Source organism: Acomys russatus, chromosome 27 (genome assembly GCF_903995435.1).
Source record: "Acomys russatus chromosome 27, mAcoRus1.1, whole genome shotgun sequence".
Taxonomy (NCBI): Eukaryota; Metazoa; Chordata; class Mammalia; order Rodentia; family Muridae; genus Acomys; species Acomys russatus.
The window spans coordinates 28,710,058-28,735,998 of NC_067163.1; the positions used below are offsets into that span (position 1 = coordinate 28,710,058).

Sequence of the window (25,941 nt, forward strand, 5' to 3'; positions counted from 1 at the left end):
GAATTCTATACCACTGTATCTGAAATTAATCTTATTTTGCATCTATACACACAATTCTAGACCAGTGAATTAAAAATAAACTTGTGAGTGACAAGGCATTAAGTTGAGGATTAAAAATCTACTTTTTATTCTATCTTAATTATATATTTCTATGTTCCCCCTTCTTTCTTTTCAACCCCTATCTGAATTGTCACTTTGTCTGCCCTACAATTAGATGCCACTTTCAAACGTGGCTGCTTGCTTCTATAGACTAACCTTATCTTCATTGTTTGGGATTAAAGGTGTGTACTAAGAGCATGTCTGCATTCCAATGGATCACATAGATCTAGAAGGCCTTTGGATGCATGCCTTGCCAAAACAGCCATGTTGCTAGATGAATATTCTTCTAAAGTTTGTGATGCCAGTCAGTCAACTTTCAAAACATTTTTCTTTTTACCTTTGCTAGTTTCATTTTCAGACGCACAAATAATATACAAACAATATATAAATTCATGAAATTTCTTAACAAGACTATCAAAGTATAGTTTGTGCATCTCTTGGAGGAATTAACATAATGTCAATACAGAATAATCGAATTTGAAATAGTAAAAAAGGAACATATACTATGTTCTTTTTGTTAAATGGCCCTTATGTTCTTCGAAGCATAGAACTCCAGCAGTCTGGTGATATCTCTCAGTGGTAGTACAAATACAAAAATCCCTGCAGAGTATTTTATTTCCCTGCCCTGGCACATATTCAAAGCAGCATGCTCTCACATCAACATTAGGCTTTCCAAATGCGCAGTGACAGAGGAAGCCTGCCATCAACCGCAATCACAACTAATTAGGAAATGCCTCTGCCTCTGCTTATGCCTCCTGATTTACAGAAGGCCCCAATCGATTCCATCCATTATGAGAACTGTTGTTCATTGACTTGGGTTAGAAAGCGTTACCAACATTGATGATCGTTTGCCCAGCAGGGATATTCTTCTGGGACTTTAAGATTAAAAAGCAAGAAGGCAAGCTATAAATATTTGGGTTCTAATAATATTGGTTATTGAATAATTGTCACCTGGTAGTCAAGGGAACTTGAATTTAAATGCAACTCAAGGACGAAAGTTACTTATTTGTTTATAAATACAAGCACAGACCCTGTTCAAACCCACTTCGAACTTTTATCACAACCGTGGCCAGTCCAGTGAAAGGACTAATAAATAATGTTAATGCAGTAACTTTTCTCATCCTTTTAAATCTATTATACATATATGTGACTGTAATTCTAGAAGCCTAGTGCCACGATTTGGAGTCATTATATGTTCAGATTCTATGCCAAATTAAAGTAAGTGCATATTTTCAAATGTACCTTTTTTTTTTTTTTTATTGAAAGACCTATAAAGAGCTGAGCTATCTTCAGAACTTAACATGTTACTGATATGGTTGTCCAAGAACAATGACAGCAGATGAGTTACCCAGTCATCTGGTTTTACATTTGAATATCAAATCCAAAGGAATCTTTTGTTCACTGTATTCTATCTACTTAAGGTTGAATTTAGCAACAGTTTACCACTAAGACGAGAGTGGGAATATGCCATTTCAGTTATAGCTGCATTTATCACAGGAAAGTACTAGGAGTGGTTCATCTTTTAACACTGCCTTCTATCAAAACTTTTAACAAAAAGATGTAACAATATACTTTATGTGATTATATGTATAGAAGAAATGCTGTCATCAGTGTGATGGAGGAAAGCCCATGTGGAAACCAGGTCTTGGCTAGAAGCTAAACAATTGGAGGTATCAGGAGGATATTGTCAAATTGGGTAGCATTACTAAACAAACACTGAATGAGAAAATATACTCTCAATAAGTAACTGAGTTCTGTTTTTAAATCAGTTAACGACATTTTATAAGAAAAGTATCAAAGATTCTTTGAATAAATTATATTGAACCAAACACATGAAATATATATGACCGAATTTCCAAAACAAAAAATTTAAAAATACTGTTACACTGGACAACAAAAAAGGTGAAGAAATGGAAGAACATTAGAAGTAGTTTACTTAAGATGCTATCAGCACTCAGACCCAGCCAGGTGTGGCAGTGCATGCCTGTAATCCCAGCACACAAAGAGGCAGAGGTAGAGGCAGATGGATTTCTTTGAGTTTGAGACCAGCCTGGTCTACAAAGTGACTCCAGGACAGTCAAGGCTACACAGAGAAACACTGTCTTGAAAAACAACAACAAGCAAACACTCAGACCTCTGATGAGCGATGACAATCTGTTTTAAGACAGCTGAGGGAGTGAGTGTCAGCTGCATGAGTATACGCTCTAACAAAAGCAACTACACAAAACGTAATGTCTGCACAATTTCTTCTTCTCTATTCTCAATGATAGAACAGATTGGTTTTCATTACTAAATTTCCTTCCACTCTTCTTACCTGTGTAAGCTGATCTAAATTTTCCTTAATAAATCTAGTGTTCTACCTTTGGTAAGGTGTTCTTTTTTTGTGTCTGGGGCTAAACTTACTTTGATCTGATTTCAAATGTCAAATGAAAACCTGCTGTTCTTTGAAATTAAGTGTGTGTGTGTGTGTGTGTGTGTGTGTGTGTGTGTGTGTGTGTGTGTGTGTGTGTATAACAATAATTACAAAAAAAAAAGCTCATGAGTTTGAGAAGTAAGATAGGAGCATGGCAGGAAGTGGAAGGAGAGAAGGAAGGAGGAAATCTTGAATATAATATCCATATACATAATATTAAAATGTAAACCAAACAAAGAAGGGTTAGAGAAATAGCTCCAAGGTTATGAACACTTGCTGTTCTTTCAAATGTCATGGGTTCAATTCCCAGCAACCATACAACAGCTCACACCTGTCTATAACTCCAATTCTATGGAATCCTATGACCTTTTGCCTCTACAGGAAATAGGCTTATTTCTAAGTATGGCACAGTCATACATCCAGGCAAAACACCCATACACGTAAAATGAAAATAAAAATAATTAACTTAAAATTTAAAAATGATTAAAATTCCTAATATTGACTACATAATCACTGGCGAGCATACTAAGGAATTGGTGTTCTTATGCATACCTGTGGTATATATTAAAGGGTATGTGAGTCTTTAGAGCATTTTCTTGACCAGTGCTTAATGTAGAAGGGCCCAGCTCACTGTAGGTAGTACCACCCCTGGGTTGGTGTTCCTGGGTGCTATCAAAGAGTTTACCTAAATCTGTCATGTACTCTAGATATTCTATTCCTAGGTATTTTCCCATGAGAAGTGAAATCATACAAGTATATAAAATATAAGCTACTACCAGCATTATATATAATAGACAAAAATCATGAAAAACTCAAACTCTCCATGAGAAGACAGATGAGCAAACAATTTTTGATTTATTCATTTATCCATCAGATGCTAGTGATACACTACACTGTCACTATTCATAGAATATGGAAAATTTTTAAGAGAATTGTGCAAAACCCAAAGAAAAGAAACCGTGAGATTATATGTCTATAGGTATAGTAGCTAGTTGTTATGTCAACATGACACAAGTCAGGGTAATCTGAAAAAAGGTCATCCTAACTGACAAAATGCCTCCATGCCTGTGGGCAAGACTTAAGGGTATTTCCTTGATCTAATATGGAAGGGCTCAGCTAGTTCTCTGTAAGAGGTACCACCCCTAAGCTGATGGTCCTGGGTGCTATCAGAAATAGGCTGAGTAACCCAATGAGGACCCTCCTTCCATGCTCTCTGCTTTAATTTTTGCACTGGCATCCTTCAGTGATGGACTTAGAAGTTGTAAAGTGAAATAAGTTCTTTCCTTACCAAGTTGCTTTGGCGTCAGTGTTCTATCACATCAATAGAAAACCTAAGAAAACAGAGTTCTAGAAAATGTAATTATTTTTAATAATATTACATGAATGATTTTGTGAGATTGGATATAGAGTCTGAAGACAAAAGACATAAGGAAAGGGACATAAAAAAACCATGAGTGACACATGTTATATTTCAAATATGTGCAGAACACGGTAGATCAATTATCCATCTAGAAAGTTGCAAGAAATAAATTTAGTTCTCAAGGTACAAAGGAAATAAAAAATAGATGTAAAGTTAAGTGATAAACATATTTTTACAAAACATAAAAACAATAAAATAGAAATAGCTGTGTATCTGTTACTTTATATTTTATGATATTTTATTTGGCACATCAAGGAACAACTGTTACAAATAAAAGAGTTACCAAAAAATAACATTTCAGCAATAGATTTTAACACCTCTATCAAATTTTGACAAACTAAGCAAAAAAAAAGAAAAGAAAAAGTTACAATATTGCATTTCTATAAAATGTTTTTTAAATGGAACACTTACTTTTAAACTGTCTAAAATACAAAGTATCACAAAGAAGTAAAACTAAATAAACAGTGAAGTACAAGATGAATGACATAACTTAAAAAATAGTTTCAAATCAGCATGAGACCATTTCATAACTTCATTTTTAAAAATAAGTGTTAAATAAAATTAGTGTTTCATGCAAGTTATGACTCATAATACTTTGGGGATGATACATATGGGGTTTTTGGAACATAGTTTAGTTCATAACAAAGATCACTTATTTATACTGTTTAATTGAGACAGACCATCTAATGCTATGAAAAGAATGAACAGAAAATGTAGTAAAAACGGGAAGAATGTGATTAGAAGAAAAACAAAAGCAGCAAGCATTATGATAGCAACAGGGTATGGGTAATAAAAATCAGTTTTACTAAAACTGTAAATGATGATGCTAATAAGCCCTCAAAATTTTAAATAGTCATGATAAGGAAGTAAAGATTTATTCCTATAATTCAACGTGGCTTAATTTAGCGAATATACAAGCCAATATGAAAAGGAAATAAAACCATTATTCTGAGATAAGATCTCACTATGAAGCCCTGGATGTCCTGGAACTCGCTATATAAATCAGGCTGGGATTAAAGGCATGCACTTAAGAACTTATATCTTGGCTATTTATCTTCAATACATTGTACTCTTTGCTAGTTATTGAAAATAATGGAAATTAAATCAAATAAAAGATTTCACGAAAACAAAAACAAAAACCCAAAGAGGCTGGAGGATTGCCCAGTGGATTGTGTGCTTGCTCCAGAAGCTTAAAGACCTGAGTTTGGATCTCCAAGAGCCCATATACAGACCAGGTGTGGCAGCACTTAGCTTTAGCCCTAGTGCTGGAGGTAGACACATATGAGAAGCCCTGGAACTCCCAGGCCTGCCTACCTGAAAGGGTGAGCTTCAGATTCAGTGACAGAGAGAACAATAACTAAATGAATAATTCCTTCCCAGAATCACTCTGGTCTTTGTCAAATAGAAATCAGAGAATAAAAGCAATTTCTTATTCTTGGATCAGAACATTGAACACTTTAAAAAAAAAATGGTTATTTCTATGTTAATTTCAATTAAAATTGAAATTGGCATTAATACCAAACCAGGTAAAGAAACAACAACAAAAATAACCAAAACAAACAAAACAAATTACCTACTGGCCAATAACCCTGATAAACACAGACATAAAAATGCTAATTAAAATACTTGCAAACAATACAGGCATGATCAAGTTGGCTTTATCCTTACAAGCAAGAATGGCTCAACATAAGCAAGTGAATGAATGTAATTAATCAGATAAATAGGTATAGAAATTTAAAAATATTGCATGAATATCTTAATATATGATCAAAAAAATCTTTGAAACATCTAACATGCCTTCAGGATGAGAGGCCTATAGGATTATAAGACAATTTATCAACAATGTAATAAAGAGTTTGTATGACAAATTCACAGTAAATACCATTCTAAATGGAGAAATGTGTATAGCAAACCCATTAAAATCAAGAATCAGACAAAGTTTTCAGTCAACCCCATTACTTTTCAGTATAGGTCTCAAAGCACTAGCTGAAGCAATAAGGCAAGAGAAGGAAAACAAAGGGATGTGAGAAGGAAAATAAGCAAAATAACCATCGTTGCCATGTGACATTATATGTATGAGATCCCAAAACTTCTACCAGAAAACTTGTGAAAATAATTAACGATTGTAACCAAGTGCCAGGACACAAATAAACTTGGAAATATCAGTAGCCTTTCTATACATCAACTACAAACACAATGAAAAGAAGATTATAAACTTGTTCCCAATTCAAAATAGCCTCAAAAAATATCTAGATACAAACCTAAACAAGGAGGTAATGAACTCTTCAAAAATAATTTCCATATCTGAGAGAAAAGATGGTGGAAAGACATCCCAGGCTCATGAATTGGTAGATTTAATATTGTGAAATTAACCACTCTGCCAAAAGCAATTCATAGATGTGAGGCGTTCCCAACTAAAAGCCACACAAGACTATTCACAGAAGTAGAAGAAAACATCCTACAAATCATGTGGAACCACAAAATGCTTTAATATGCAAAGCAATATTGATAAAAAAAGAAACATATTGGAGAGATAACAATTCCAGAGTTTAAGATATATCACAGAGATAGTCTCCGCCTCCTCCTCCTCCTCTTCCTCCTCCTCCTCCTACTGCTACTACTGAAGGGGGAGGAGGAGGAAGAGGGAAGAAAAAGAGGAAGGTTATGAGCACAAAACAGACACTAAGACCATTAGAACAAAATAGAAGGCCCAAACACAAGTGCATGCACCTACAAAGACCTGATAATGACAAAGATGCTAAAAACATACAATGGAGAAAAGAAATTGTCTGCAGCAAGTGGTGCTAGGGAACTGGATAGCTAAGTGTAGAAAGAAATTAGACCTATATCTATTACTGTGCACAAAAATTAACCCAAGTTGATGAAAGATCTCAAAGTGAAGCCTCAAGTACTGAAGTTTCTGGAAGAATCATGAACAATACTCTACATGATAAAGCTGCATAGGACTCAACTTGCTCAGGTATTGAATGACACCAACAATTGACAAGTGGTACCTCATAGAACTAAAAAGTTTCTACACAGATAAGGAAACAGTCAATCAAGTGCAAAAGGAGCCCATAGAGTGGGAAAGAATTTCCTTTAGTTACATATTTCATAGTGTTAACATCCAGAATATATGAATGTATTCAAACAAACAAACCTGAAGTGAAAAAAAAAAAGTGACTCAAATATAAAATGAGTTCTGAATCTGAGCAGTTCTCAAATGTGTTACAAAGTGGCTTAGAAATATTTCAAAAATATTTATTGTTCCTAGTAATGGGAGAAATGCAAGTCAATACAACTTTGAGATTTTTACCTTACCTTAGTCATAAGGGCAATATCATCAAAATAACTGACAGCAAATATTTCTAAGTGTCAATTTATTCTACTCTTATGCTGTACCCAAGGTTATAAAATTAACCCTAAACAGACTGTGTTAACCTCCTTTAAAAAATAGTCAAATCTTTCTAGTGCATTGAAAATAAAAAAACTCTTTTCCATAGTATATATGCAAAAGTCCATTGTCCCTTCTTTCTTTGTCTCTGAATGTCTGTTTCCTTCTATTGTTCTGTATACCCAGAAGATGTCACTGAACCTAGAACATGGTGGATAGTAGAGTAACATTTATTTAATAACAATAAATTAATCTCAAACTATTCAGTTCTGTCAGCCATCTTTTTGTCCTTTGAATATGAAAACAGAAAATAAGCTAAAATTGCTACTAATAAAATAACATACCTTTTAGTTAAGAATGTCTTTTTTCAAGTCAAATGCAGCTTTTGACATATGACATTCAAAACTTGATCATATTACCATAAACCTCAACTGTTCTTCTTTCGCAAATTGAGTTCATTAAGTCCAATTTTTAAAAGATGTTATGCATATAAAATGACTTCTCAAATAGCATGAGCAAATAGGAAAACAATATTGATTGATAAATACTATACAAAACATAAATATGTGATAATACTTAATGATTTAAATTATCACTCAGATTTATATTGTAACAATTATAGTTTTTTCCCTTCTAAGGAGGAAGCAAGACATTTAGAGAATAATATTTTATTATATAGATATGAATTAACAAATACCACTGAAATCAGAAATAAGACCAGGTTGTCCACTCTCTCCATATCTATTCAATACAGTACTTGAAGTTTTAGCTACAGCAATAAGACAACTGAAGGAGATAGAGATACAAATTTGAAAAGAAGAAGTCAAAATATCTTTATTTGCAGATTATATGATAGTATACATAAATGACCCCAAAAATTCTACTAGAGAACTCCTATAGCTGATACACACCTTCAGCAAAGTGCTGATGCAAGAATAACACAAAAATATTAGTATGCTTCCTATATACAAATGACACATGGACTGAGGAAAAAAATCAAGAAAGCAACACACTTCAAATAGCCTCAAATAATATAATATATCTTGGGGTAACTCCATTGAAAGAAGTGAAAGACTTGTATGATAAAAACTTCAAGACTTTGAAGAAAGAAACTGAAGATAGCAGCAGAAGATGGAAAGGTTTCCCATGCTGTGTATCATAGGATTAAAATAGTCACAATGGCCATTATACCAAAGACGTAAACAGATCCAATGCAATGCCCATTGAAATTCCAACAGAAGTCTTCAAAGACCTTGAAAGGACAATCCTCAACTTCATATGGAAATACAAAACAAACAAACACGCAAACAAACAAACCAGGATAGCGAAACAATCCTGACCAATAATAGAACTTCTGGAGAGATTACCATCCCTGATTTCAAGTTGTACTACAGAGCCATAGTAATAAAAACAGCATAGTATAAGCAAAAAAACAAAACAAAACAAACAAACAAACAAAAAAACAGATATGTTGAGCCATAGAATAGAATTGAAGATCCAGAAATAAATTCACCCACATATGGACACCTAATTTTTGATAAAGAAGCCTAAAAGACACACTGGAAAAACTACAGCATGATCAACAAATTGTGCTGATCAAAATTTTATCACCTTGCACAAAACTCAAGTCCAAGTGTATTAAAGACCTCAACATAAAACAAGATACACTGAACATGTTAGAAGAAGAAGTGGGGAGTACCCTTGAATGCATTGGCATAGGAGACAACTTTCTGAACAGAACACCAATATTGAAAGTACTAAGATCAACAATTAATAAATGGAACTTCATGAAATTAAAAATCTATTGTAAAGAAAATGACACTATCAGTTGTACAAAGCAGTTGTCTATGTAATGGGAAAAGATTTTAACTAACACTATGTCCAATAGAGAAATAATATCCAATATATATGAAGAACTCAAGTCAGATAAAAACTAAACAAAACAAGCAAACATGAAACCAAATAACCTAATTTAAAAATGGGCCACAGGATCAGGTAAACAAAGTCCTATTTCTCCTGAGGAAATAGAAGCAGTCATCAACCCCCCCCCCCCCCCCGCACACACCAAAATAAAACAAAACAAAACAGAAGGGAAAAAAAAAAACAAACAAACAAACAAACAAACACCAGGGCCAGATGCTTTCAGTGCATAATTCTACCAGAACTTCAAAGAAGAGCCAATACCAATACTTTTCAAATTACTCCACAAAATAGAAATGGAAGGAAGACTACCAAACTCATTCTATGAGGGGTATTAGCATCTAAGCTCAAGCATTTGACACAGCTCCTTTCACAGACTTAGTATCTAGAGAATAAGTAATAACATCTCTTGACTGAAAGGAACTAAATGATACATCTAATACCCCAACCACTTTCTGATTGCATTTAAGACCAATTCCACATGATGAAACCCATACCTGGCTCAAGAATTGCAGCTAGATGGGTTAAAGTCCCTAAGGGATTACAAACTACTATTATTCTGCTAAACAGATGTAGCATTAAAGCTCTGTCTAATAACTTACTGCTATACCCATAGATCAGTACACCTCTCAGCCCTCATGAGAGAAACTTCTTTCAGCAGATGATGGTTAATATGGAGATCTGACAACTCATCAAAAATGCAGAGGATAAGAGGGTTTGGAGCGCTCAGCCACAAATGGGGTGTCTATATTACACCTCTCCCTTCAAGGTGCATGGGTCATCCTAGAAGACTAGAAGATTGAGTGAAAAGATTGTAAGAGCAAAGGTGATGAATGACTGCAAGGAAACAATGCTTCCTGGGCACAACTTGGAAGTTACACATATGGACTCAAAGCAAATGTGACAGTATGTGCAAGACCTTTGCAATCTCAAGCCAAGTAAAATCTCATGAGGGGTGGGTGTTACAGTTAGTAAGGGTTGGGTATAAAGTATCACTCCTACCCGAGTCGTGATTGGCATTTGATAGCTTTGGAAAGAAGGATATTCAGGTTATCATTTTCATCTGTTTTGATATGATCATTGGTATATAGACCACACTCCAGGGCAGGCCACACAGCCATGAGTAGTTGGGGTCCACAAAAAGTATCATGGGGAGGGGGAGCAAAGCTGAATTGGGTTGTAGGGAGGTATGGATAGAACTGGGAGGAGTTGAGAGATGAACATGATCAAAATATATTATATGGAATTCTCTAAGCAATAATAAAATTATATACTTTAAAGTGAAAATAAAAACAAAACATAAGAAAATAAAATCATAGAATAAAGAAGAATGATAGAGATTAAATAAACTCTAGAAACAAGAGATGGCTGTTTACATGAAATGACAAAGTCTTAGATGAATATAAAAAAAGACAAATGAAATTTGAAACAATTAAGAAACATTTCAACTGATAACAGAGGAGTACAAATGTTCATAAAGAAAGCCAGGCTTGATGGCACGTGCCTTTAATCCCATCACTTGGAAGGCAGAGGCAGGTGGATCCCTGTGAGTTCAAGCCTAGCCTGGTCTACAAAGTGAGTCCAGGACAGGTAAGGCTACACAGAGAAACCCTGTATCGAAAAAACAAGCAAACAAACAAAACCCCCAAGAAACTGTTATAAGTAGGACTAAGACTCTTAGCTCAGTCGTAGATCACCTGCTTAGCATGTACCTGGCCCTAGATTCAACTCCCAGTGCTATAAGAAAACAGAGAGACTTCTGTAATTGAATATCACTAATCTGGCTTGCCTAGAATATCCATATAAATTGTTAGAAACATCTAATTGATCAATATTGAATTATGAAAAGAATTAGAGATACTGATATATGAGCAATGAGTAAAATATTACCAGGAAACACCTGCAGCTCATCAACATATCCAGCAAAATAGCAGAGAGCAAAGTTAGCATACTCCTGTATACAAATGACAAATGTATGGGAGAGAACTCATTTGTTGGACTGATATGATAGGAATTTGATATGACAGAACCAGTACTATTCACAGCAGCTTCAAAAACAGTTTTGGAATAAAACTAAGCAAAGAAGCAAAAGTTTTATACTATAAAAACATTAAGACAATGAAAAAAGAAATTGAAGAGCATACAAAGAGATGGAAGGACTTCACAGCTAGTGGATTGGTTTGTTTACTATGATGCAAATGGCCGTTATACAAAATCAGTCACCATATTTAAGGTAACACCCATCATAATTCCATTACAATTCTTGACAGATATGAAAAATACAATGTCAAATTTTACATGAAAACACAAAAAGTCCCAGGATAGCCCGAAACAATTCAAACTAACAACAAAAATTCTGGAGACATCACCATCCCAGAATTCAAGTTAATCTACAGAGCGAGGAGGAGAACCCCTTGTACATCCTAGCTTCATGCCTGGCTTGGCAGCCAAAGCTATCTTATGCCGAGGACTCATAAAAATCAAGTCAAATCAAATCAAATCCAGGAAGTGCAGGAGGAGAAAGACAGACAGAGAAGACCTAGAGACTGCCGTGCTACCCACAGACCTGTCCTCCAGTGCATGGCACAAGGCAGCCATTTATACCTGCTTGCTGGCACACCACTCAGCATGGATGGAGGATGTCACCCAGGGGCCCACCAGCTGTTTGGCTAGGCTGTAGTGGGAGCCACCACGATGTGAGAATAGGTGGTGGTGAATGGACAAAGAAAGTGGAACAGCTTGAGTATTAGGAAAAGAGATGAAGCTGGAGACTCCAGGGTGGAGAGGAGTAGCCTGTTAGGAGTGGCCAGCCCTGCCACTGAGGGACATGTCTTAGTCCGTGACTACAAAGCGGCAGAGGTTGGTGCTGATGTCCATGGCTCTTATTAGCAGTAGAGAATATGGAGATATTCCCGGTCTGGGCAGCCACCAGTGTACCACCTGGATGTCCAGAGGCTGTGTATAACTGGCCCACCTCTCACTTGAATGCATAGCTCTGGAGAGTAGGCCCCAATTCTCACTGGTGGAAGCACAGTGGTGCTGATCCTCGTGGGAGAGGATATCGGGGAGCCAGCCCTGAGGGCATGAATGTGAGGCGATGTCCTCACTTCTCTTCACCATCTCTGGAAGTTGGAAAAAGCTGCCCACAGAGTCATGAGCTTGAGAGAGCTATAACTGCCCCTCGCCATCTGCAGCACTCAAGAAAGCAGGTCTTGTACCTCACCTCAGCAGCAAAGTAGATCTGTCCGTGGTATAGGGGGCATAGGTGTGACAGTCTTGTGGGGGAGAAGATGGGAGAGCAAGAGAGCTGATCCCACCTCACTAGTCCTCTGCCCCTCACTACCCATGGCAGTTGAGAGAACTGGTCCTGAGGTCATGAGTCAGCTGGTCCTGTTGCTTGCCTACTGCAGCATGTAGAACAGCTGGCCCTGGTGGAAGGGGCACAAGTGAGCTGGCCTAAAGAGCAAAAGCTACAGAAAAAACTGACCCCACCACTCATCTGGTGTGAGGTGATGTAGTGTGGGTGTGATGCCTTCCTCTTACCCCCTCGCCACCTTTAATAGCTGGGAGAGCTAACCCTGGAGTCATGAGAGCAGGAGAGCAAACCCTGTCCCTCTCAATGGTTGTAGCACTTGGGAGAGTGAGCCATGCTCTTTGCCCAGGCAATACAGTGGAGCTGGCCCTGTTGGTGAAGGCTTTGATCATTGGCTGGGCAGCACAGTGGATCTGGCTCTGCAGGCATGGGTGTAGGTGAGCTGGCCAAAGGCATGACCAACCACACCTTCCATGATGAGATGTTTTCTATGCTTTGTTTGTTTGGTTGGTTTTGCTTTTGTGAGTTTTATTTTGGGGAGGTGTGAATGGCAGATATGAGGGGACAGGGAGATGAGTTGGTCTAGGGTGCATGATGTGAAACTTAGAAAGAATCAATAAAAAGTTAAAACTACACTTTACCATTCCAAAGATGAGGAATAAGAGCACAGTGAGGTCATACTTTCTCCCATCAGGGAAAATATGAAATCCTATAGTTCCAAGTCAATGACCAACACTTTAGTACTAAAGAGCTCAGATTAAATTAATTAACAGTATAAATTTTAATAAACATAGTAGCATTTTTAAAGGCTAAGAATGGACTTTCTGAAAATAGATATTAAGAAAATCCCTTTTAAATAGGACATTAAAAATAAATATTATGAGTAAATTTCACTAATGAGATGAGTGATATGTATACTGATAACAATAAAAGATTGGGAAGGAATGTGAAGAAAACACAAATAGAAAGATAGCTTATATTTATAGACTGGAGGAATTGCTCTTTTTATTTTTTTCTATAGCATGCAAGGGACCTTTGTTATCTGCAGGAACAATGAAATCCATATCAAAATTTCAGTAGTATTTTTCACACAAGTATGGAAAACTATTCTAAGATTTGAACAAAAACAATAGATCTGAACAGCTATTTAACCTAAAACAGAACAAAACTAGAGTCATTATACTACCTGACATAAAACCTAATATAAACTTACAATCAAACCAACACAGTGTTAACATAAAGGTAGACACAGGGATAAACCCACATATCTAAGGTCTTTTAATAAAGGTGCCAAAAACACACAATGGAAAAAGGACAGTATCTTTGGCTTATGGTGATAGTAGAAGGAGTTACCCACATACAAAGAACTGGTACAAGCTTCCATATAAGAGTGATCCTGTGTGACTAGAAGCTAAATGGAGCAACACTCTATGATGCTGTTCCAGGCAGTGGCCTATTAAGCATGATCCCAAAGCAGAAGTAGCAAAAACAATCAATAATCAGACTAGAGAGTTCCTGCATGTGAGAAACAACAGTGAAAAGACAGTCCGTTGAACAGCATGGATGGAAATCATATGTCAGAACAGAGGTTACATCCTTAAACATGTACAACTTGAGCTATAATACAACAGACAACTATTTAAAAGTGGCCAGACCTCTGAATGAACACACTGAAAATGGCTAATAAAAAAGCCAAGAGCTATGAGGAAATGTATTATTTTCTTATCATCAGTTGAATACAAAAATAAAACAATATCAACTTGCAGCTGTTAAATGGCTATTATCAAAATCATAGATGATATATTATCCCACATTCACTTCAGTATGATTTCAATGTCACTCTCACACTAGTTTCTACACTTACCACCATGTGTTCTATAGAATTATGATGTGAATACACTAACGCTGGATCAAAACGAATTCTTGGCAATAAAAACAGGCATGGATAAAAAGTCTAATGAAAATCACAGTAGATGATGGTTTCATCTGTGTAAAAACCTGTCAGTAGATTATACATTATCATTGGTATTATTTCCTGTAATGTTTATGTCAGTCTTATGATAAAATATATAGGTAAAATACATAAATTAAAGAATTTTATGATGCCAGTGAAAACAGTTCTGAGGGAAAAAATCCAATATCAATCCCTGTTGTATTTATTCTTCAAACTATCAAATTAAAATTTACCTCTGTGATATATATTTCCAAAAATAAAAATAGAATTTGATGCTTTTACCTCCTACGAGCAGTTTCCTATATTGGATTTTAACAAATAACTAAATCAATCAGAACAAAGCACTTATTATTAGATTGTTCATTGCTCTTCAGCATCCTATTCCCATGGTTAGTATTAAATATATGTCACTTTATGCATAGCAGTCATGTGCTGATCATTCTGAAAATCTGTTCAAAAATGATACATGTTTGAGAAAACAGTGTGTTTTTACTGGATGTAGACATTAGACAGATCATATGTGCAGGAAACATACTTGGCACAAAAATGCATATGATTTTTGTACTTTCATGCATCAGTTATAAATAATATTAGAAATAAAGTTAATAAACTGTATTCATTTAAGTATTCTTCACCTTTAAAGAAATAATGTGTGCCAGGCTGAAATTCAAGTAAAGAATGTCATCCTTTTGTCATACCTTGCAAATTATGGCTACTCAGGTGCTCCTAATCCTCTATAAATATAGACTAATTCAGAAATGAAATATTTCCAAGCCTGCTGACTGTTTTGGCCCACCCTGACTGCCTGCTGACCTTGCCTCCCCACCTTCACAGGGTCATCATGTCTTTAACAGACTATGATTATGGGGATTTTTGAAAACCTGCCAAGAATATCTGGGAGAAAAATCTCCAGGTGAAGGGCATATTTGATCTTCGTTACTATCAATCTAAATCATGATAGCTTTAACATTACACTACTTGCATCCATTCAGGCTGGACTTCCTCCAGATTATCATTCGTGAGTGGTAGAGACATGAATGAGGAGTTCTGGTGGGTAAGCAGTTTATTTTTCTCACATGCCTGCCATTTAATCAGTCTTTTATATCAAAGTGACTGTTCCCAGATCCTGACACTCAGAAACCAGAGCCTAAGGAAGCGGGGTTGATGTCCCTAAGGGAGATGAGTACCTTTTAGGCCAAATAGGTCTATTGTAAGCCACTCTCCCCATGATGATGGTGGGAGCTCAAGAGAAATTATTGTTGCTGCTTCCACAGTTCTCAGCCATTCTGGGTGTAAGATGAGTCTCCTTGGCAGGTGTTAGATTATTAGGGAAATTAAGCAGATGGCTTTGGCAAGCTGCACCTCCCTTTCCCTGTGTTGCCAGGAATTCCAGCCCTCTAGCTCAGCCTCACATATGTTTGTTTAAAAAGCTCCTGCCATTCAAGGAAATGGAATCAGCGTCATCTTTTGAGCACGCCTGGAATCATGAACAAATGGGATCATCCTCATGTCTCAGAATGTTAAGCAAAACCCTTCTTTGTTTTTGTCACACATAACATGACGGTGGATTCCACTGAGGTAGCTTATGTCGCCGTCTCAGAGGAAGAAAGTGTGTCTACCAGACACTTTCTGTGGTGTTCAGCGTACTGTAAAAATGGATCTGAAAACCTATGTCATTCCACAAGGGAGAGCAGCCAAGCCTTACATCCTTGCATAAGGAAACAGAAAATAGTAGTTCCAAGAATGGTTCTTCATATGTTTGAAGCCCAGTCCATTTTCCTAACATTAAGTCTGTCTTTTAACTATTAGTTTATTTGTTTTATCAGCCAATAAGTCTTAAGAGATAGTTTACAAATCTGACAAGATCTCACACAGATGTTCAATTGAAGCCATTAATGTAATAAAGCTGTGAGATATGAACTAGAAACACTGTACTCCTTCAAACTATGCCAACATTAGTAAAGACTATCTGTAGCTACATGTATCCAATATCTTTCTATTGACAGGGGCAATAACTAAAATGATTTATTTTACATTTCTTACAATGGGCAAAATATGTACATTTTAGGAATGATATTTTGAACATTTACCACAAAATAAGCACTATGGAATGCATTAGGGCTACCTTAAGCCCTACCTTAAGAAAAACAACAGCCCAGAGTCTCTGCTTTTAATGAACCTAACAGTAAAAGGGAAAAAGAAAAGAGGGTGGCAAGAAGAGTAAAAAGGAAAATATCCTGCTGCCTCTGAGCATATGAGCATCCAGCATCTGGAAAGGAGAACGGATAAACTTCCTTGGCCTTTGTTGATGGATCACTGGGAAAGGCCAGAGGATAGGTCTCTTCATAGAAACCTAAACTTGAAGGGGAAAAAGTGTAGAGAAGAAAAAAGGTAGTTCCCAGTGGGGAAGAAAAGAAGTCAGACACAGAATGACTGGTGGCATGGTTGAGGTTCATACCAGCAAGGATCCTGAAAACCTTCAAGGCATCACTACTGAGCAATTTAGTGAGCTACGAGAGGCTTTTCTTTTGGTGGGGTTGGGTTTTTTTCTTTCTTTCTTTCTTTCTTTCTTTCTTTCTTTCTTTCTTTCTTTTTTTTTTTTTTTTTTGAGACAGGGTCTCTCTGTGTAGCTTTGGCTATCCTGGACTCATTTTGTAAACCAGGCTGGCCTCAAACACAGAGACCCACCTGCCTCTGCCTCCTAAGTGCTGGGATTAAAGGTGTGCACCACCACGCCCAGCTGTTACTAGAGGCATTTAAACAGAGACTAGAACAGTTATATTTGTGTCTTTAATTCATTATTGCAATTATTGATGTGTATAACTGTACATATTAGTGGGTTTCACTGTGACATTTTCATACATACATGTATCACGCTTTGGTCATACCTACCCTCTCCACTATTCTGTTTTGGCCTCTCCTTTCTTTCCTTTCCTCTGAGCCTTCCCTAGCATTCCCCTTCCTATTTCACTTAGCCTTTAAAACATTATTCCAGCTTCACTATGAGCTAAACTGTGCGATACTTATCTTTCACATCTGCAATATTTGGCTTAGTATAACATTCTCTATGTCAACATTAAAATATATGAGTCTATGGAGGCTACTCTCATTGATACCACTCCATCTGGCTTCTCCCTCCCCCTCCCCCTCTCCCCCTCCCCCTCTCCCCCTCCCCCTCCCCCTCTCCCTCTCCCCCTCCCCCCTCCCTCTCTCCCTCTCCCCCTCTCCCCCTCCCCCTCTCCCTCTCTCTCTCACACACACACACACACAGACTGTCCATTAAGAGTATTTTCCATTTTAAAACAGTGCTCTTATAATCATGTGGAGAACAGAGTAGGTAAGAGCAGACATGGAAAAAGTTTCAGTTCCTGGCAGAGATTGATAAAATAAACATTTCACTTTATAGTAGTGCTCACAATTTTCTTCGAATAAATATCCTATAAAAGTTACTAATTCACCCTTACCATTCATCTGTCCTATATTTTGCCTATTCCATGGTAGATATATCATGGTAGATATATCAGTGTACCTTTTTAAAGCAGCAGTAAATTTCAAAGATGACATATGAATTGGATAGTCATAGTCAGTAAATATGGTCATAGTCACTTAAATACAGATATAATAATTTGCCTGTAAGAATACATGTATAAAGATAAATAGTAAAAATCATATTACTGATGCACAGATGCATTGGTAGAAAGTACCCTTTGAATGTTTCCAGCACATTAGTGTACATGCCCATGTGTGGCTGGCATTGATGTAAGTGCAAACTTGGAAAGAGTCATCCAGCCCAACTTCTATTGGCAAGGTAGAACTAGAAGGTCCACTATTTTTGTTTGTTTGTGTGTTTGTTTGTTTTTCGAGACAGGGTTTCTCTGTATAATAGCTCTGGATTTCCTGGAACTTTCTTTGTAGACCCGGCTAGCCTTGAACTCACAGAGATTCACCTGCCTCTGCCTGCTGAGTGCTAGGATTAAAAGCATGCACCACCACGCCTGACTGGGAGTCTATTATTTTAAGGAGGGTTCTTCTCTTATAGGTCGGCTCTTTAGCTATTTTATGATTTCTACCAATACATTTCACTGAATTCTTAACACTGGACTATAAAACCATTTCCTTTCTTATACATAGGAAAATAACTGAAGACAAAAATAATAGAGCCAATTTGAGCTATGCCTTTCACTTTTAAATAGATTCTCCAATTGACTACTTTGACATGTTCATATAGGGGTATAGGTCTTTTGCTGTTTTTTGTTGTTCAGTTTTATTTAGATAAAGTTTCACACTGTAGCCCAGGCTAGCCTTAAAGTCATAGCTCCTGCCTTAGCATACAAAGTACAGGGATTGCAGGTCTGAACCATTATACCTGGCTTCTAATGTGTCATTTTATTAGTACAACAGGAAAGGGACGAATCCATCACTCTTCTTCTCTAGTTTCCTCTGAATAGCAAATGGATCCATTCTCATCACCCATGTCACCAACCTCCATCATCTTCCTTTTCTCCAGTGAGAAAACTCACCCATGAAGTGAGAAATTAAATATTGAACTGTCCATATGACTCCCCACACCCTTTCTCAAATATAAAAGACTATGGACCCCACCCAGCCTGACTGGATTTGCTGATTGCATGGCAGAAGGATATGGGAGCAAATTAGGGGCATGTGGTACTTTGCTTCCACTTTTTTTTTTCCTGTAGCCTTTGTTAACCATAACAGTCGTGGGTTGCGAATCTCTGTGTGTACTCACAAACACACTGGAGGCTGAGACTGCCAGGCACATCCTCCACACACTTGGGGAAGTTACTCCATGGGGTAGAGCCTATTAGTTTCTAATCCCACTCCTTTAGGACACATGCTAATTGACTGCACATATTTCAGGCTTGGTTTCCACAATCAGTGCTTGGTTTACTCTTTTCTAGGGATAATGTCACTGGGCCAGGGTAGAGTTACCAGGCTATTTCTGAATGTGGCTTGTTACCTTTTGTAATAAATTGTTGTCCAACTTGCCATTCTCTCCCGAGGTAGTGAAGAGACTTCTGGGATGGAAAAAACCGGCCAGTGGGTCTGGAGGAGCAGGCAGCAGAGAACAGAAGGGACAGGACTTAAAGTGGTGTGAGAAAGAGCAGTGAAAAGGTTAAAGAAAGTGGGATGGTTAAATGATCTTGAGAAAGCACTAACCACTCAGAATTGCAATATGAAATGTTCCTATCAAGCACTTGCTCAGAAATTTGGCAACTGAGTACACCTAATATGGTAGATCAGTGGGATACAACAGTCTTTATGCTTCTCTGACCATGTCACATGATGATCGTCTTTAGCTTTTACAGGGAAAAGGGTTGATAATTGTTATGTATTGCCAGTCATTACCAGTCATTGCCAGTGACTGGCTGGATCTTCATAGTCCTTACGAGCTCAAGGCAGTAGAAAACTTAGAATATGCTTTTAGTCTGAAAAAAATGATGAAGTATGTATAAATCCTTACTGCTCCCAGAGAGTTGAGATGCTAGTTTTGCCTGCAGTATTAATGCCTTAGCACACTGGGATTTTAACAGAACTGCCACCTCCGGATGAATATACTCACTCCATCCTGGAAAACACTAATTTCCCAGCAGGAATTGAGCTGCAGAGTAATTACATCCCAGAAATGCCACCACCCGGATATATTGGTGAAGACAAAGAAACAAGTGATCAACAGTTGAAGCAAAGTAGGGACACAGACTCTCTAGCTGTGCTGTCTCCTACTCTCTCTGTCTCTGTGTGTCTCTGTCTGTCTCTGTGTGTCTCTGTCTCTCTCTCTCTCTCTCTCTCTCTCTCTCTCTCTCTCTCTCTCTCTTTCTCTCTCTCCTGTTAATCAAAGGTTGGATTTGCAGCCAGTTACTCAGAACCTGCATTTTGGTGTTCAGTTGCATATGATGAACTAAACAACTAAACTGGCATTGTAGAGAGACCTTCCATGTGTCATAGCCTTTGCTCTCTGTAGATGACTTTACAGATCCATCCACCTCAGAGAGGTTCTGCTTATGTGTGCTCCCCATAATTAACTGAAATGGCACTGTAAATCTTACAATAAGGCATATAGGAAGGGAAGCATACTTGTATAACATAGGTGGGGAAGTCTTTGCTGAGTACCCAAGTGATAGTGCAAACTTTGTGCAGAGTCACCACTGTAATCAAGGATATGGTTGGCACCCTGCAACAGTGTATGAAATTCCACCAGGCTGTAACCTGAAGATCTTCAACAACCAAAAACTTTCTACTCGTCTGGCTCAGTCTGTGAGCTAGGATTTTGAAGCCGTTTATCAGCTGACTCAAATGTGCATCATAAGAATGAGTTTTGTGAAGAGGTGATGGGGGGGGAGGCAGGATATCTGAGGTAGACAGTAACAAATACTCCTTACTGGATCTTCATCTAAATAGCCCTGGAAAAAGTATTAACTCAGATGGGCTCCCCTTCAGTGAGCCGTCCAAGCATGTCATAGAGTCAATCAAAAGCCTTCATGTACCTCTCTTCCATCATAGCATTTGTGCATTATCCTATGGACTATTTGCTATCCCAAAAGTCAAGAGTATAAACAGTCCTTGAGGTCTCATCACTTAAAGCATCTTGTGGAATCAGTTTCCTATATTTCTAATTAGGACACCCAAGGTACAAATAACTGCCAGAGCTACTCATAAATATTGTGTCTAAAGAGAGCTCCCTTATGTCCATTCCACATGTATGTACTGTCATGCTGCTTGGGAGAAAAATGAGAGTCTCCACTTTGCATCGCAGCATAGCTTCTGTGGAGGACATAGGACCCCTAGAAAGACACCATTACTTGTGCTTGCGGGTCCCAGGTATTGTCTATATTGCTTTTGTGCAAAAGTCCTTCTCATGTAGCCTCTTAACTGGCAAAAGGCACTAACACTTTCAGTTCAGTTTCTAAAATGTCATCAACTCTTGTCTGGAGGGTTTGTGTGAGCTCATAAGTCTTCTCATCCTCTCTGTTCATTCTAAGCTGAATGGCATTTGTTTGCCAGAAATTATCACTACAGCACAGCCATGGCACAACATGGAATGATAGAAACAGTGGTAAATATCTCCCAGCATGCATGAAAATGGTCAGAAGGATCTGCAGATTGTCTTCCAGCAGTAGATTCAGGCAATACCCTAATCAATAGCTCTCAGGAACCACAAGCCTAGCTTGGAGTAACAGCCCGTGCAGCAGAATTGTAGGTGAACATGTTATGGTGTTATAGTTTCAATAGGGCAGACTTGGTTGGGTAGTTAATTATAGTAGTTTCATTAAAAAGCAGGGTCTTGCTGTATAGCTCCGTCTCAACACTGTAATTTGTAGCTGTGAACCATTGCCCCTACTTGATTTCAACAAGAGATATCTTGCATCTGTTGGCCTGCAGTTTTCTATGTGACACGTCAAGTGTTAAGGCTGCAGAGGACAGTATATGAGTCAGTAAAATTCTAACAATGTTCCCCAAAGATTTACTATCCAGTTCACAGAGACTGGCTGTGAGTTATTAATACAGATTAGAGTGAATGGCCCTCATTTTCTGCAGGACCACCGAGAATGGTTAGCCTTAGTAACTGAAAAGATGCATGCTACTTGGATTCAAATCATCAAACCCATTAGTGTACATGGTCTGGGCATGGATGCATCCTCAGTTCTGAATTGAAAAAAATTTCACGGTGAGTGAGATGAGAAGATGACAAAACTCATAAGAAGAACTTGTGTATGAAAACAATTTACCTTCACCAGAGGTTCAATATAGCAAAGCTGTTGGTCATTAAAAGCAGCTATTAGGGTATGACACTCTAAAACAGACAGAGGCTGCTGGCTCTGGCCTTATTCAAAAGGTGCTGATTGATGGATTAGCTGTATAAAGGGCTAAGCATAGTAGTGCAATCAGTGCCTGTTCCCTAAAGAGCCCAATCAGCCCCCAGTTCCTAAAGTGTCCAGTAGGTGTTAGACTTGGAGACTCTGCAGTTTTTTCAACTGTGAGGCAACACTGCAAATACAAAGGCAGTTCAAAGATACCACTTCATAAGAAACTGTCTTCATTTTCTCAGGGTTTGCAAGACACCCCTGATGGGAAAAGTATGTGTTAATACTACAGGCAGTGAGTATACTAATCATGAATGTTCTGAATGAGAATATCATGGATATAGGAAAAACTTGGGAAGTTAAAAATAGAAGCACTCATGATAAACCCTGACTCAAATAGAGGGGAGGTTCAGGCTACCCTGGGACAGCACTAACAGCATAAGTGGAAGCCCTTACTGTGTAAATGAGAAGTAGTCAGGATCCCTTGGTATGGCAAAATAGTCATGGCTAGTGCATAAGACCACACACAAAGGGCTATCAATCTGTTCAGTGCATTCAGTAACACACAACACCTGTAATTGGCCAGGTTCTGGGAGCAGTAACTGACTGGAATTGGTGATTGAATTTATTGTGAATCCACAGCTCTTGTTAGCTTTTCCCCCTCTAACTAGAGCAGGCTTCTGTGTTGAGCTACTGCATCTCTTACCACACTTCCTGCCTCAAACGCTTCATTAAGGAAGTGGTTCTGCTTTCTTGTCTAAGTTGCTATGCCAGATATTTCATGCCTTAGGGAGGAGACGGATGCAAGATTAAGAACACTTTCTGTGCCTCATTAGATGTTCTCTATACCCAGTACTTCCCAGACAAGAAAGACAAGAGCATCTTGCCTCGCCACCAAGGGAATATAATCATTTAATACATTAATGTCTCCCATACCTTTAGACTGGGAAGCACCTACAAAAGAACACTGAACAGCCTGGCAGGTCACATTTGCTTCTTATTTCCACTGTGAACATGTCCCACTGCCCATTAGCTGAATCCAGGCACATTTCCTGCCGTAGATCTGCAGAGGACAATGCCATGAAAGTCTGAGATTTCTTCTTTTAAGATTTTTAAATATTCTCTAAATGTAAATATGCATCCTTATTTCAAGATGAGGACGGAGACACTTTAACTCCACAGCTATAATCATAGCCCTTGGGGATGAGCAAGCAGGAGAATCGAGAGTTCAATGGCGTTCCTAGCTACAGAGGTATTTTAGTCTAGCCTGAGTTCCATGAGACCTCCCATCATAAAAAGATAAGAGAAGGACAGACAGACACTGTACGTTGCCTGCTTTGTGATCACTTTCCCCTGGTGGGGCTGCCTTGCCAGGCCACAGGAGAAGAGGATGTGCTCAGTCCCGATGCAACTTAATGAGCCAGAATGGGTTGCTGAGGGGCGGGGGTTGTCTTGGAACAGAGGAAGGGGAGAGGGGAAGACAGAGGGAAAGAGAACTAGGAGGAGATGAGGGAGGGGGTATGATTGGGATGTAAAGCAAACAAACAAACAAACAAACACTGTGGATTCTACACTGTTAGAAGGGAAAAGAATACTATAGTTAGAACACGAAATGTTGTCTATAGACTCACATGTGGTTCCTAGTGACTAGTTCTAATTTAGGACCAAGTAAAAGCATTTGGACATAGGTCGTAGCTGGTAGGAGTGCTGTAGCCAATAGGGGTGAGATGTATGGGTTACAGCCTGGCCCTGGTTCTGCCCAAATTCCTGCTTCCTGGTAGGTGCCTGGAACACATAACTGCTTCACTCATTTACTTGGTGCTGCCTCCTGTCATCACAACATCATTATGATAGATTGCATTTCCTCAGTCTGTGATCCCAAGTAGGTCTTTCCTCCTTTAAGTTGCTTCTTGTCAGGTATTTATTCTCCGCAGTGAGAAAAGTAACCGGGGGAGAAGGTACCATGGAGACCCTTGGGCTATGAATCAATAAGTTCATGTGCTACAGACTTCAATTTATGGACTTACATGTCACTTAAGAAATATTTTCCCTTGCTTTAGAGCATTGCAATAGTCAGGAACATTCCAGACTTAATTCAGATTTGCTTGGAATGAGACCTCACCCTACAGCCTTCTCCTATACCAGATAAAACGTTTTATGTTGTAAAAGTGTACGAAGTACCCTGGATGCTCGGTGCTAAGTACTTCATGAGCTTTAAATCTTCCAAAATAGATTTACTGCATTTCCATTTAAAGGGGTGGGTAGGGTGGGGAAGAGTAACAGGAAAAGAAGATCTGTGTCCTTGAGCTGCAGCATTTTAAGTCAGGTCCCTGTGACCCAGAATCCACAGGTGTGTAGGTACATGTAGCCACTAGACTTCAAGTTCTCCCAAAACCCTATTGGCTACCAAGTGAGAGGTTAGTTATGGCATATCCTTGTGACAGCATAGTCTGGTGCCTTGTATTTGTTAGTTGCTTACTCCCCAAGATTCTTACTGTTTATGAGCAGACTATCACATACCCAAAGTATTGCTTATAAACCTTGCTTCCCTGTTTGACTAATAAAAGGCCTATACCTGGGTAGGGCACAAGGAAGGGTGGAGTGTAGATTTGAGGGCTTTGAGGACAGAAAGATCTTGGGTAGGAGGAGAGAGGTACTGGGGGGAGAAACAAGGAGCAGAATCACCATGGAATGGGAAGGAACCATGTGATCAAGGAGGAGGAACCCTGAAGTTTCACATGGAAAGAAGCAGCCCAGATGAACAACATACACATGTATTTTTTGGATTTGGGTGATGAAATATCCCAGATAGAAATGTTTAAGGCAGATGGCATATGGGATGGGAACTCGGAGATAATGGAAGGTATTTTAGTGGGTTAATATCTGCCCATCCCTAGGTAAAATACAGCTTACTCTAAATTACAATGGGTGTTTGTGTTTCTTTTATTGATTATGACAGCACGTTAGATAATACTGCCATAATAATTATAGGCAATTTAATAATAAAGATTATTAGATATTTTTATATTTTATACAACATATTCTGCAGAAAAGCTAAGTCTAGTGTTGCTCATTTTTCTAACATACAGGATCATCTGGTCTGTGGGGAGCCATGCTAAAAAAATCAGCCATACTAAAAATCCTGTGCTTAGGCTGCATTCTGTGACCTTCTAGCTGTTGACCTTTGCTGAAGGAGGTTTTGTGTTTAGACTATCTTTGGATTGCTTACCTTCAAAAGAAATAAGGAAGTCCTTACAGGAAACTACTCAGAAGAATAAGGAAGTTCTTACAGGGAACTACTCAGAGGATTGTATTTTTGCCTGAGGGCTAGGGGAAGTGAGATTGTAACAGAGCTTGTAGTGCCTTTGCTATATAAGCCAAACTAGCTTGTTATAAAGAAAGCCTTGATCAGGAATTTCTAAACTTGGCTTCATATTTCTCATATCTCTGTCCCCCTCTTTCAACTCCCACTCCCTCTTCCATGGAACCATTTGATGGGACACTGGTCCTATAAGGATAGGGCAGGACTTACCCCACTGCAGATAAGACATTTTCTTCAGGAATCTTTCCAACTCCCCTTCCTACAAATACATGTCTTTACACAAAGT

At 38.2% G+C, this 25,941-nt stretch overlaps 1 pseudogene; it reads left to right on the forward strand.

Moving 5' to 3' along the window:
* The first annotated feature begins 19,477 nt into the window (after positions 1-19,477).
* Positions 19,478-20,992, forward strand: LOC127209839 (mothers against decapentaplegic homolog 2-like; annotated as a pseudogene).
* The last annotated feature ends 4,949 nt before the right edge of the window (positions 20,993-25,941 follow it).